Genomic DNA, 1,287 nt, shown 5'->3' with positions numbered 1-1,287 from the left:
TGGCACACAGGGCCAACACCCTGCATCCTGGTATGGGGAGCCATATCCTACACTGGCCGTTCTCCTCTGGAGATCGTCGAGGGAACATTGAACAGTGCACGGTACTCGTGTACCAACAGGGCGATGTGCTTTTCCAACAGGACAGCGCACGTCCAACATGCTCTCCAAGGTGTACGTCAACTACCCTGGCCAGCACGATCCCCAGATCTTTTCCCCGATGAGCATGACTGGGACCGGATGAAACGTAACCTTGCGCGGTCTCTACGACCGGCAGGAAATCTGGCCCACCTGAGGCACCAGGTGGAAATTGCATGGCAGATCATTCCGCAAGACTACATTCGTCACCTCTACGATCGTCTCAATGGGAGAATTGCCGCTTGCATTGCTGCAAAAGGAGGGCATACACGGTACTTGCGCTGACATTGCAGACTGTACTCAGATAAATATTGCTCTGTTGGTGTCAACGTGTGTTGGATACGTCCTCAAGAGTGTGTCAATAAAATTTCCCCCTGCAGGGAAGACGAATTCATGGTGTTCTTTTTTCATTTTCCCGGAGTGGATTATTTATTGTTAAGAATTGGAGTCATCATCAACATCATACGCAATTTCCAACTGTTAGCCAGGTCTGATTGGAACATAAGCCTCTCCAACTCCTCTTGTCTTCCCATCACTTCTCCCTCTTCACTCTTGCCCAGGTCTCTCCTCTTCTCTGCACACATTCTTGCACTCCTTTTATCCGCCTGCCTCTTCGTCTTCTTCTTGGTCGTTTTCCTGTTATCTGCATTTCATGCATCCTCCTGGGTATCCTTCCCTCTGTTATTTCTACATGTGTCCATACCATCTAAGTCTAGATGCCTCTATCCTGTTCTGTAGGGGCTCGTCTTTTACTATAGGCCTATCTCTAAACTTCTCATTTCTAATCTTATCCATTCTTCTCACTCCTATCCCTATTCTCAGAAATTTAATTTCACTTGCCTTTATCCTAGTCACGGCTCTCTGCCTTATTACCCACGTTTCTTCTGCATACGTCAGAATGTCTCTAAAGAATATTCCCAAATATTTGCAAACATTTGCACAACCTGAATATAAACACCTAAAAGAGCTGTTAATCTGTTTATCTGCAATTACATTTGTATTGGTGAGTTACATCGTCACTGCTATCTGACGAAGACTGCATGTATGGGCTGTTTTACAACGGCGTTCTTAAAAATCTTCAGTCGCTAATAAAAGTTTCCATTGCAAGGAAGCTCAGCTCATTGAGGAATTGGTCACTGCGAATACATACCT

The sequence above is a fragment of the Anabrus simplex genome, chromosome 1 (assembly GCF_040414725.1).
Source record: "Anabrus simplex isolate iqAnaSimp1 chromosome 1, ASM4041472v1, whole genome shotgun sequence".
NCBI classification, from domain to species: Eukaryota; Metazoa; Arthropoda; class Insecta; order Orthoptera; family Tettigoniidae; genus Anabrus; species Anabrus simplex.
The sequence above is the reverse complement of the archived record's forward strand: the minus strand, read 5'-3'. Positions refer to the sequence as shown.